Raw genomic sequence first — 13,531 nt, 5'->3', positions numbered from 1 at the left:
TAAATATAGATTGGATTTTTAAAAATACACAATGCCAAAATTGAAGTTGTATATTCACTTCTAAGAGGATGGTTATAGGTCGGGCCATTTAAATGCAGTTAACTTATCCGTGCTTCTCTTGGGGAAATTTGTTGTGACGATATCTTGAGGGACCGGTTGGAAAGTTACAAATATGTCATTCTAAACAATATTGTAGAAACCCGCCACTTTTATATGCTGGCAGTATTTGAATATAAAGCCCCCAGAGAAAGGAAACATCCATATTTTAAAGGAGAAAATATAAAACATAATTGTCCTAAAGAGTTTTTTTCTTTTCAAATGAAGGACATATTCGTATAATCAGAGATATGAGATAAAAATTCTGTTCTTGGAAAAGTAGGAATGCGTCAAAGACCGTCTTCAAGAATGTCTGTTTTATTGAAGAAATTAATTTTATAGAATAAACCACTACAGACGAATAGTCTCCCATTTTAAAATATTGCCTGAATTGTGAGTGGGTTGCGAATTATCTTTCTCTTTTCCCCATTCTTTCCAATAAACATATTTTGACCATAAAACACAACATAGAAATCTATAGAGCTGGGTATAATGGTTGGATTTAGTGCAGTCGTTTGTCTTAACGCTTAAGAGCGGAATTGAACCTATATTGTAATCTAGTAGGGTACAAAAGACATGCAGCGTTCTGGGCTATAACATGTAATCGAACTAGCTCAGCATAAAATATACTGGAGAAGCTCATCGGATCATCCAGCATCCACAGGCAGTCAATGTTTTGAGCCCGAGACCTTCTTCAGGAGCACTAACTTTTACAATGGAAAATAATTACGCAAAGTAACTCGCCTATATATTTATTCTCAATATAAGAAGATAACACCTGTTAATTCCATTGGTGTTCAATAAATTTAAATAGCAATTGCCAATGTCACACAGTAATATCATTTTTAAAAGCCATTTTGTGCACAAAATGAACTCGGACTTGGTGCATGTACTCACAACATTAAGTTTTTGTTTAAAAATCAAGATACCACATATTTTGATTAAAGGGAATAATGCAGACCGAAGTTCAGTTGGTTGGGGGGGGGGGGGGGTGCGTAAGGAGAAGTTTCAAGACTATGGTCCCACTTTTTTTTCTATCCGGCTTCATTCAATGATCATTGTTCTCACTTTGGATGATAGATTTTAGGAATTTAGGGCGTTTTGTTTATTCACACCGTGTATGCCTGTATATCTATTTTATAGATATACCCCAGATAAATTCTATATTAAGGCATAAAGCAATTGACTAATTATTACTATGGACAATTAAGTCCGTGAAAATACTAAAGAAACAGATTACCAAATCTGTGTGTTAATTTTAAAGCCAAGTATTTTGAACTATAATCAATATTTATTGTGCATTGCTCCCTCGTATGCATCGATATTCTGATTGTTGTTTCTTGTTTAATATAACCACATAGCCTGCTGCAATCCAGTTATGATTTAATTATGCAAAACTCTTGGGATGCAATATCACAAGCAACCTGCAGACGCCAGTGGCAATATTATGTAAATATTTATTATGCGACGGTGAATACACAAACATGCGTATGGTAGTTGAACATTATAAAAGAGAGGAACAGTTTCCTATTTATTAATAGATTCCGTGCAGGTGAATTTTCAGAAGTATTAGTATTGTGATTAACCTCTACAATCCTACACACTCCCAACCCAGCCGCTCCCGCTTTGCCTCCACCCTCCCTGTTTTATCAACAAAGAATGAAAATACAATTGAGAATCAATCACCAAGAGCATTCCCCTCTACAGCACGGAATGGTCAGGACAGAATCCAAGACCAAACTGCACTTCACTTCCAAATCATTTGTTTCCTTCATCTGGAAATAAATATCACAGATCGATTTGGGGGGGAAAAAAATAAGAAAAATGCGTAAGAAAGAACATTAGTTGGGATTATGGTTGTGTAACAAGAGTTAGTTACATTTGTTAATCGGGTTCGGATTATATTTTTGAAAAACAAGTGCGGCATTTAGAAATCTAATACGGAATCTTTACTTGCGTCAATTAGTAATTTAAATTGCGTCGATGATCTTCCGGGAATATCGTTTTTGCTCCTTTTAAATTGCACATTTTGTAGAATCCGGGATTGGGACTACTGCCTAGTCCGTAGGAGTCTATTCAAGGCGATCTGCTTCGACTCCTCATTCGTCGAAAGAAGTGTTTTATCGGCTGGACCTCGAAATGCGGCTTTTTTCATAATTTGCCATCTGATATTTATATCTTATTCATTAATGGATTTCAGGCTTTTGAACTTTAAAGAAACGCCAATGTGCTTAGCAAAAACTAAACATGAAAACCTTTCTGTCCTCGAATCCAGATGATTTTAAACGTTTAATCTTGAACGGATTTCATTTGTAATACTACAGGTCACCCGAGGATTGGAGCAGATGTCAGGCAAGCACCTGACCTTGTAGTAGAGGCCTGATCAATTGTCAATTAATCTTTTCCCGCCTCAAAAACAAATCGTTTTCTTACCATTCCAATGTTTTACATCGCATTTTTTAAATGAAAAGTCAACGCCCTGAAACTGTAACCCCGTTTCTACCTTCACGGATGCTACTTGATTTGCTGTGTATTTTCAATGTTTTCGATTTCTAAATTCAGATTACCAATATGCGCAGTTTTTATATAAAATAAATCCACCGCCTTTGTCGTCCTTGTTTGCCCTTCCACTCAGTTTTGCTTCCTTGCTTGTCTTTCTGATGTATCCAGTCAAGACTATATTTTTCTGTTTTGATTTGTGCAATTGACTTTTAACCTCCTCTTCAATTCAGAAACAATTGAGAATGAACAATGAACGTCATTAAATTATCAGCGACATTCAGATCTCCTATTTGAATTAAGAAAAAATAGAACTAGGGAACAGTAGACCATTCAGCCCCTCAAAGTTCGAAGTTTGACAGACTGAATTTCCACATCACTTAGACGCTTACGCCCCTAATTTCAAAATATTCCTACCGAACAGAAGGACACTAACCTGGTTTTAATTTTTCCTCCTGAACTAGCCGCGAAAGATCTTTAATTGGGAGAGTTAGCCTAAGCATGAAAAGGTGCGTTCTGTCGTTACGCCTGAATGGATTGACATCCCACCAGTGGAAATAATTCCCCTAACAAATCACTTAATCACGTTAAATACTTCAATAAAATCATCCAATTTTCGATACGTAAGGGAATAATACAAGCACAGTCGCTGCACGTATCCTCCTAAATTGCTACAAATTCCAAGGTTTCCAGCTCTTTATATTTCAGTCCCTTGAGATAAAGATTAATATTCCATCATCCGTTTAAATTATTTTAGAATGTGTCCACTAACTTTTAGCATTTTCTACATTATGGAGTGTCACCTCCCTAACCTATTGCTGCAAGGATCCCAATTCCTCGCCATTTAATAAATATTAAGAAGGTAAATCCACATTAAATTCCCTTTGCCTCCGTTTTGCCTGCTCATCAGATCTTTATATTTTTCTTTGCAACGTTTGCACTTTAGACCAATCCATGTTACTGATGCTACACAGAGGTCTTAACTCGCTTGCAGTAATTTTCTCCATAATTATTTAAATTTTGTGTTCATTTCACAACTTAGATTACAAAACAATTTCTTTATTTGTTTATGTTGCTCAAACAAAACATTCAGAGTCAATACCAAATGTTACACTCACAATTCAAATGTTTTTGCAAATCAGTAGCCAATACGACAGGATGGTCAGGTGACAATTCTTGATTGAAACCTTTTCTAATTTTTGACTTGTAAAATGGGAAACTCCAAAGATTATGTTGATGTCACATTTCATATAAAAGTAGTGGCGAAAAGGGAAACAATGTGATGATAATATTCATTTATTCTCATGTAATAATACAGAAAATGTAATATTCGAGTTTTATTTTACCTGCCCAAAGGCTCGCCATTAATATTGACCGGCGCCCCTGAGAATAAGTGAAAGATAAATCAGAGACGTTGTGCACGTGGATTCGCCTTCATCGTTCCCACAGCCTACTTAAGATACATATTTAAATTTAGGGTATAAAGGCAAAATTGTTGTAAATGTATAAACGATTCATCAATGGTTGGGGATGAAAAGACGCTGAGCAAGTTCAATATTTCTGAATAGTTGATAATGATGCGTTAGTCAGCTGATGTTGAGTTTCCGGATGCTCCTGAATGATGGAATTGGAGGATGGTCAGCAGAATGCATTTTTTCAAGATGCCCATTAATGATGACATCGACAATGGAAATATGTTTTTGAGGTAGAGGGTAGATTCTGCGTTTTGTTTTTGGCTGATCATTAGTGGTAAATACACAGTTTCTGGGTGCTTATTCGTAATTAGCCAGTAGCCGCAGTTCATGAATTGCCCGAAATGTTGATTAGTAAACGCAGGGTTTCTTCTTATCCATTTATTATGAACTTCTAGATTTTTGTTAATTACGTTTATCCACATAACTGAGGTGAGATAATCAATAGATTCAGCGTTGTTAGATGACTATTAATTTTAAAAAATGATTAATAGTCATAGGTTTGCTAAGTATAATGATGGATGGTCGATGTTGATTTCTGGATGACCAATCGTGAATTTCTGGATAGGTATTAATGGTGAGATTATTTGTACTAGTCGTAAAGTCAGCGTGGTCAGCAATGATGGTGGCGCCAAGACATAGATCCCTTATGTGTAGCCAATTATTGAGAGATACATATATGCAGATATCATGAATCATCGTAATGTGTCAGTAATTGCAAGGTTAAGAATGATACATAAATAGGATCGTCAGGATACACAGTTTCTACATAACCATGTTGGAAAATTAGTATATTTTTCAATGGGATTATTAAATATAACCGAAACAAATGGCCACGATTCGCGTTGTTGGTAATAGAGCTCGAGGGGCTCCAGATGACCGTCCACATTATTTGAAAGTACCGCCAACCTAAATATAAATATGAGACCGCAACAATACGTCTGCGTATTCTTAATTCGTTTAAAATTGTTTCCTGTCCATTGACACTTCCCACAAGCTGAGTAACATTCTACATTGTTTAAAGTTCACGGAGACTATTGAGGGTTTACTTGGTCATCGTCGGTCTTTGGAGAATACAAAAAAAAACTACAGGTAAAACGGTTGCTGAAGATGATAGCTAATATTCTCATGTTGGTAAGCCACGCACGTTTCCTCATTAACTGGTAGCTGTCAACCCGACATTTGTTTCTCAAAACGTACAACACGTCCAATACTTTACAGCCATAAAAAGGCCTTTATACTTCAATTTTTTTTATTCAATTCTGAACGTTTCTGGTCTTCTGAGTTTGGTATTATAGGCTATCATTGTATCATGTTCAATAGTGGCTGTTCACCTTTGTCTATTGAGCTACTCGGTATTTCCTGTAATAATATTTTTCACCTTAAACTTGTGAGCTTCACTAATCCACATAGCTCTCGTTGAATTTAAAGTCGAACCAGAATATTACACAGATAATATCGGCACAGAATTAAACAAATCGCGTCCAATTTTAAAGACTTTCTTTCTGAAAGACGAGGATCATTGTTGGGCCAAGGTACTTGCTCTTGCTTGATCACGGTAGATCCTTATTTCCGGAACTCCAACTAATGATGCAGGGAAAAATTGTAGAAGAGTTTGACTGTAATTATTAGCCATTAATTGGGTTCAGGACCTTTGTGGTTGAGGTAATTGAGAAGTTTGACCGCTAATCCCAATCAGGATATACAGCTGGCGGCAAGAGTGAACCAGGACAGACTGGACTCCGCCTGCAGAACTCCAGGGGGCCAACACGCTTAGCTTTTCAGCTAAATCAAGCTGTAAAGGAAAACAAAATGGCAAAGGGGGCATGGGAAAACACATCTAGTCGACATATTTAGACCTGTATTTTAAGAAAATAAGACTCCGTGTAGGAAAATATCATTATTAGATAGATCTTAATAGAAGAGATGAGTGAGTGGCAGACGGCAAATTTGACTTACTGGTAATGTTTTTCCATTCATGGTGTGTGGGTATTATTTTCCCATTCATTGCCATTTGAATTAAACATTGTTCAGATGAAAATGGAGTCAACCATATTGTTAAGTCTAGATGTACATATCTGCCAACTAGGTTAAAGTAATACATTTTCTTCCTAGGGTGTAATAATGAATGAATTAAAAACATTTTGATAGTTTCGTAGTATCATTAATGATACCAACTTTCTTCTGCTATATTATTATTCAACTAGCTTTACGAATCAATAATCCAGTAGGATTAACCTCTTGTACTATCTTACACTGTGTCCTGTTCGATTCTTTTTTGCATAGGTATTCATAATAACAGAGAAAACTAATTTAATTTGAAAGAGCAAATTGATATTTGCTGTTACATCAATACTTTTAGTGATCCAAACAGAACTCTGAATATATTTTGCAGATATTACTGATAAATTGCAGAAATATTACATGACTTTTAAAATAACGTGACATTTTGATGAATAGTTTGTTGACTAAATCCATTATTTGCCATTGTGCTAGAAGTAGCTACTTTTCTAAAGGCCACTTAGTGTAAAATCTAACTCAAGAATTAGAAGCTCAGGATTTGTCATGAAAAATGCAGTATAACTCATACCAGTTGCAATTTTTTTTCACTTAACAATTAGTGCATAAATATGCAAAGAAAGAAAGACAGCGTTTACCTTAGTCCAGCAATGCTGGTTCATTGCCGTGAACTAAATTCATGATACAGCATGGATTTCTTCCAGGTGCTCCAGTTACCTCCCACTATTCAAAATGTACTGGGGTTGCAGGCCAATTGGGTGGCTCATGGGCTGAAAGGGCCTGTTACTATGCTGTATGTCTAAATTTTAAAAAGAGATAAAAAGTATAATGGCTATGGGTTTAAGACTCATTTTTTCATTTTAAAGGATAGGTTTTTGTCTCCATTTGTACTCCACAAATTAACCAAGTACCAGATTCATGGTAAGGTTAGGCACAGGAAGTGCTACTCAAATGGCAGATTTTACTATGTGTTTCCATTGTTTTAAAAAAGGCTCCAAAAGTAAACTAAGAAATTACAGACCAGTGAGCCTGATGTCAGTAGTAGGCAAATTATTGGAGGGTATTCTGAGAGATCGGGTATACAAGTATTTGGACAGCCAAGGGCTGATTAAAGATAGTCAGCATGGCTTTGTGTGTGGTTGGTCTTGTTTAATAACATAACATATAATAACATAACAATTACAGCATGGAAACAGGCCATTAGGCCCTTCTAGTCTGCACCAAACCAAACACCCCTTTCTAGTCCCACCTCCCTGCACAATGCCCATAACCCTCCATCTTCTTCTCATCCATATACCTGTCCAACCTTTTCTTAAATAATACAATTGACTCCGCCGCCACTATTTCTCCCGGAAGATCATTCCACATGGCTACCACTCTCTGAGTAAAGAGTTCCCCCTCATGTTACCTCTAAACCTCTGCCCCTTAATTCTTAACTCATGTCCTCTTGTTTTAATCTTTCCTCCTCTTAACGGAAATAGTCTATCCACATCCACTCTGTCTATCCCTTTCATAATCTTAAATACTTCTATCAAATCCCCTCTCAACCTTCTACGCTCCAAAGAATAAAGACCTAATCTGTCCAATCTCTCCCTATACTCTAGATGCTTAAACCCAGGTAACATTCTGGTAAACCTTCTCTGCACTCTCTCCACTCTGTTTATATCCTTCCTATAATTAGGCGACCAGAACTGCACACAGAACTCCAAATTAGGCCGCACCAATGTCTTATACAATCTCAACATCACCTCCCAACTCCTATATTCCATGCAATGATTGATAAAGGCCAGCATACTAAAAGCCTTCTTCACCACCCTATTCACGTGAGTTTCTACCTTCAGGGAACGATGTACCGTCACTCCTAAATCTTTCTGCTCTTCTGTATTCCTCAGTGCTCTCCCATTTACCACGTATGTCCTATTCTGATTCTTCTTACCAAAATGTAGCACCTCACACTTATCAGCATTAAATTCCATCTGCCATTTTTCAGCCCACTTTTCTAAGCAGCCCAAATCCCTCTGCAATCCTTGAAAACCTTCTTCATTATCCACTATTCCACCTATCTTAGTATCGTCTGCATATTTACTAATCCAATTCACCACCCCATCATCTAGATCATTAATGTATATAACGAACAACAATGGGCCCAATATCTGTATTGGCACACCACTGGTCACCGGCCTCCAACCTGACAGACAATTATCCACTACCACTCTCTGGCCTCTCCCTTTCAGCCAATGTTCAATCCATTTGACTATCTTAAAATTTATACCTAAAGACTGCACCTTCCTAACTAACCTTCCATGTGGTACCTTATCGAAGGCCTTACTGAAGTCCATATAGACAACATCCACTGTGCTACCCTCATCCACATTCCTAGTCACCTCTTCAAAAAATTCAATCAGATTGGTCAAACATGACCTTCCTCCCACAAATCCATGTTGAGTGCTCCTGATCAGACCCTGTCTATCCAGATGTTTGTAAGTACTATCTCTAAGAATTTTCTCCATTAATTTACCTACCACAGACGTCAAACTTACAGGCCGATAGTTGCCAGGCTTCCTCCTTGAACCCTTTTTAAATAACGGAACCACATGCGCAATGCGCCAATCCTCCGGCACTATCCCCATATCTAATGACATTTGGAAAATTACTGCCAGAGCCTCTGCTATTTCCTCCTTCACTTCTGTCAATGTCCTGGGGAAGATCCCGTCTGGTCCCGGAGACTTATCCACCTTTATATTCTTCAAAAGCCTTAAAACTACACCTTTTGTAATCTCTATATTCCCCATATTTACCCAATTTGCTTTTTTTATCTCACATCTCCCAATATCTTTCTCCTTAGTGAATACCGAAGAAAAGAAACTGTTCAATATCTCCCCCATTTCTCTAGGCTCCACACACAGTTTTCCGCTCTGATTTTCTAAGGGACCAATTTTGTCTCTAGCTTTCCTCTTACCATTAACATATTTGTAGAACTCTTTTGGATTAGTTTTCACTCTGCTTGCCATAGTTTTCTCGTACCTTCTTTTAGCTTTCCTAATTCCTCTCTTAAGATTCCTCTTACATTCAATGTATCTTTCAAACATCTCCTTAACTCCATGCTTCTTATATCTAATGTACGCCTCCCTTTTTCTTCGAACCAAGTTTCCAATATTCCTTGAAAACCACGGCTCTCTCAAACCTTTTGCCCCTCCTTTTAACCTAACAGGAACATAAAGCTTTTGCACTCTTATAGAGTTTTTCGAGGAGGTTATCAAGAAAGTAGATGAAGGAAAGGTTAAGGATGTTGTCTACATGGGCTTTAGTAAGGCCTTTGACAAGGTCCCACATGGGAGGCTAGTTCAGAAGGTTCAGACACTAGGTATCCATGGAGAGGATGTAAACTGGCTGAATGGGAGAAAACAGAGAATGGTAGTGGATGATTGTTTCTCATACTGGAGACCTGTGGTGTGCCTCAGAAATCAGTACTGGGACCATTGTTCTTAGTTGTCTATATCAGCAAGTTTGCTGATGACACTAAGATTGGAGGCATTATGTACAACAAGGAAGGCTTTCAAAACTTGCAGAGGGATCTGGACCAACTGGAAAAATGGGACAGAAAATGGCAGATGGAATTTAATGCAGATAAGTGCATTTTGGAAGGGCAAACCAAGATAGCACATACCCAGTAAATGGTAGGGCACTGAGGAGTGCAGAGGAACAAAGGGATCTGGGAATTAAGATACACAGGTAGACAGGGTTGTAAAGACAGCATTTGGCATCTTGGCCTTCATAAATCAAAGTACTGAGAACAAGAGCTGGGATGTTATGGTGAGGTAGTATAAGACATTGATGAGGCCATATTCGGAGTATTATGTGATGTTCTGGTTGCCAAAATACAGGAAGGATATTAGTAAGATTGATAGAGTGCAGAGAAAATTTGCTAGAATAATACCAGGTCTTCAGGAGTTAAGTTACAGGGAAAGATTTAAAAAGGTTAGGACTTTATTCCTTGTAGCATAGAAGAATGAAGGGGGAATTTGATAGATGTTTACAAAATAATGAGAGGTATAGACAGAGTAAATGCTGGTAGGTCCTTTCCACTTAGATCAGGAGAGGTAAATACAAGAGAACATGGCTTTAGGATGAAAGGGGAAAGGTTTAGGGGGAGTGTTTTCACTCAAAGAGTAGTGGAGTGTGGAATGAGCTGCTATCTGACATGAATTCAGGCTCACTCTTAAGTTTTAAAAATAAATTGGATTGATACATGGATGGGAGAGGTCTGGAGGGTGATGGAATAGTTGCAGGTCAATGGGACTAGTGGTACAAACTAGAAGGGCCAAATGGCCTGTTCCATGGTTCTATTCTCACCAGAGCTAAAATTCACCACAAGATTAGTTCTTCATTTTGTCTTGAATATTCCAGTAAAATTTAACCAAACATAATCAATATATCACAAATGTAACACAAATGATCAACCACCAAGTGGGCAATTATTTTGAAAATAACGACACGCCTAAATTTATTACTTCCTGAAGCAACAAAAATTATTCATGATTCAAGATTCTTTTTATTGTCATCTTATAATGCAGAAAATGTAATATTACACAAAATGTCCTTATGCCTGACACAAAACAGACAAAGAATTGCCTTAGCAATACCTGGCATCCCTTACAGTAAGAGAAAGTGATGCAAAAGAGACACTGAGTATCCGTAGATTTACCACTAATGCTCCCTCAGCATCTACAGCTGCACAGACCCCTCTTCAATCCATTGGCAACCTGAACTCCAGATCCAAACCTCTGATACAATCAGGAAGCCTTCAGCAACCGAGGCCATTCAGGAGCCCCTCTTGCTCTCAGCATCCTCTCTAATCCCAGTTCTGATCTCTCATTCCAGCGAGCCTGTGTGAGTCCTTCGTGCAACTTATGCATGGATAACAGATCATAAGAATGACTTTTACGCATTTAATTTTCCCTGCAAAGTTAATATAAAATAGTAAAAGTAGATGCACTCGGGTTTTCAGACATAACATTTTCAGATATAATCATTTAGGACAAAAATTGATATGTTGGGCCTTTACTGCAAGAGGAAATCAGTTCAAGAATAATGATGCCTAATTATTGCTTACTAAGTAAGAATCACAGAAATTTATTTCTGAGATGCATAAGTTATTACAAAATAAATGCCAAAGTTGAATGTTCATAAATAAATAATGAAATGGGAACTTGATTTAAATAGAAAGGTAGATGAAAGTGCTTGGAGAAACGTATGTAAGGATAGTATGACAAGGTTATAAATGTAAGATATAGACTAGTACAATATAATCTTTTACATCAATTGTATTTAACTCCTCAGAAATTAAAGAAATTTGAAGTAATTTCTTCAGATTTATGATTTAGATGTGGACAAGAAATAGGTACATTTTTAAAATTTGACTTGGACTTGTTCTGAGGTTAAGAATTTTTGGTTACAAGTTAAATTGTTTTTGGAGCGAGTATTAAAAGTAAGTTTAACGTTTGATCCAATGTTATTTTTATTAGGGGATATTAAGTCGATTGTTTTAGGATTGAGATTGACTATGCACCAAATAGAATTTTTACGTTTGACTTTGGCTGTTTCTGAAAAATGTTTGGCTATTACTTGGGAATCTGATTTAGTTTTAGGAATGCAAAATGGCATACTGAAATGAAATCCTGTATTCCTTTAGAAAAGATAACATATAATTTGAGGGATAAATATCATTTTTTTGTAAAAGTATGGTGCCAATATTTAAAAACTCTTGGTATTAAAATGTAATCTCCCAATCTGCTCCGGTGCTCAGTTTCTGCAGCTAATAAGTTGATTTTTAGTGATGATCTCCTTTTTTCTTTCTTTCCAGGTGGGTAGGAGAGGAGGGAGGATGTTAGTTGGGTGGATGAGGGAGGTTGGGGGGAGTTTTATTCAATTATATAATGTTTGTATTGATATATTATAATTAATGTCATATGATTTAAAATTGTAAATACAATATTTTAAAAAAAGAGTAAAGATGCCTGACAAAAATCATAGAATACTGAATAATATGATGATGAGTTGATTGAAATCCTTGTCGTACAAGGTACATTTGCACCAAAATTCTGACTTGCTGCAATAGGTACTTGTAAAGAAAAGCAATAATAGTAAACCAATCAAATTAAATTAAGAGGCATAAGATAAACAAAATAGATATAAATATTCACACTAATTCTGATTAAAAAATACTGAATTGTAATTGTGCAGATGATCCACAATTGGAGCACCAGTACAAGGTTCAAGAGTTTGACAGCTGTTGGAAAGAAATAGTTCTTGCACCTGGAGGCATTAGCTTTCAGGCTTCTGTACCTTTTACCCAAAGAAAGCAGTGAGAAGAGGTTGTGACCAGGGTGGTGGAGGTCAGTTATCATGATTGCTGACTTCTTGAGGTAGCAGCTCATGTAGGTGTCTGCAATGAATGGAAGGCCAGTGATTGTGGTGGATCTTGCTATGTTTAATATCTTCTGAAGCCTTCTGTGTCCTGGGCTGTTAAATTCCCAAATCAGCCTGTAATACTACCAGCCAATATACTTTCCACAATGCTGGAAGAGTTGGTGTGCATTATTCATGCTTGCTTCACTGTGCTGGCTCCAAGAAAGGTCTTATGACTCCCAAGAACAAAGGTTTTCTCCATCTCCTTCCCATCAATGCAAATAGAATATATTTGTGATGGAGGGAGGTCCATAAAGGTTGACCAGATTCCTGAGATTGAGCATTATTACCAGGATGAGAAATTCAATCGATGGGGCTTATACTCTGGAGTTCAGATGAAGGATAATTTCATTGAAAGGTACAAGATTTTTATGCTTCTTAATATGATAAATTTAGAGATGATTTGTCTGAAACCCTGAGTCAAAATAAGTAGTCAGCCATTCAGAGCTGAGATGAGAAAAATAATCTTCACTCAAATATCAGCAAATCATTGGATTTCTCTATTCAAGAGAGCTCAAGGTCCTTTCTAGTATCATGTCATAAATCAACAAAAATTGTAACGTACATGATATGCTTTAATGTTTGCCTGTCATAAGACAGACAAGAATCTTCATTAGTACTGACCAGTACCCCTTACAGTAAGGAAAGAACAGTCCCTTCAAAGCAACTGAGTGTCTGTGGATTCACCTCAACCACTCCAGCAGCCTCTGCAGCTGCACAGAATCCTGCTTGATTCATTAGCAACCTGAGCTCCAGATCCAAATCTCTGAAATGATCAAGAAGCCTTTGGCAACCCTTCTATGGAGCTTCTGTCATTTAGATAAAGAGAAATAGAATGATTTTGGATATTAAGTGAATGGAAGCATAAAGGGGTTGGTATATGAAGTCAAAGATTTGTCATGAGCTTACTGAATGCAGGGCCAATGGCTGCTTCTTAGTTTTAAAGTATAGCATAAAACAATATACCTCCAAGCAAG

General features: G+C 37.0%; 1 protein-coding gene across 2 annotated transcripts in view; it reads right to left on the bottom strand.

Moving 5' to 3' along the window:
- prdm16 (PR domain containing 16) overlaps positions 1–13,531 on the bottom strand; it is an 829,575-nt gene that overhangs the window by 775,567 nt on the left and 40,477 nt on the right. The window contains exon 3 of one of the 2 annotated variants that reach the window (XM_069918526.1): positions 6,725–6,885. The exons of the other annotated variant lie outside the window; for it this stretch is intronic. The gene's annotated coding sequence lies outside the window, so the exon portion shown is untranslated. The remainder of the gene's footprint in view (positions 1–6,724; positions 6,886–13,531) is intronic. 2 annotated transcript variants of the gene reach the window in all.

This window comes from Narcine bancroftii, chromosome 2 (assembly GCF_036971445.1).
Source record: "Narcine bancroftii isolate sNarBan1 chromosome 2, sNarBan1.hap1, whole genome shotgun sequence".
NCBI lineage: Eukaryota > Metazoa > Chordata > Chondrichthyes > Torpediniformes > Narcinidae > Narcine > Narcine bancroftii.
The sequence above is the reverse complement of the archived record's forward strand: the minus strand, read 5'-3'. Positions and strand labels throughout refer to the sequence as shown.